A 221-nucleotide genomic window follows, 5' to 3' on the forward strand; every position below is an offset into this window, starting at 1 on the left:
CCGAGAGCGTCGGAACATTTATTGCTAACATACCTTTTCTTTTTTCTTTCTTTCTTTTTTGTTTTTTTGTTTTTTTTTTCCGGTTTTCTTTTCTTTCGTTGAACAAACGCGTCGAAGGCATTTGACCATTAGTTGAATTACGATCCGCGCGAATCTACAAGTTTACATTCGATCGGCTTATCGTCTCTAATCAATAAATACATTTCTCCGGTACACGTTTT

This window comes from Habropoda laboriosa, unplaced genomic scaffold, assembly GCF_001263275.1.
Source record: "Habropoda laboriosa isolate 0110345459 unplaced genomic scaffold, ASM126327v1 scaffold62, whole genome shotgun sequence".
NCBI lineage: Eukaryota > Metazoa > Arthropoda > Insecta > Hymenoptera > Apidae > Habropoda > Habropoda laboriosa.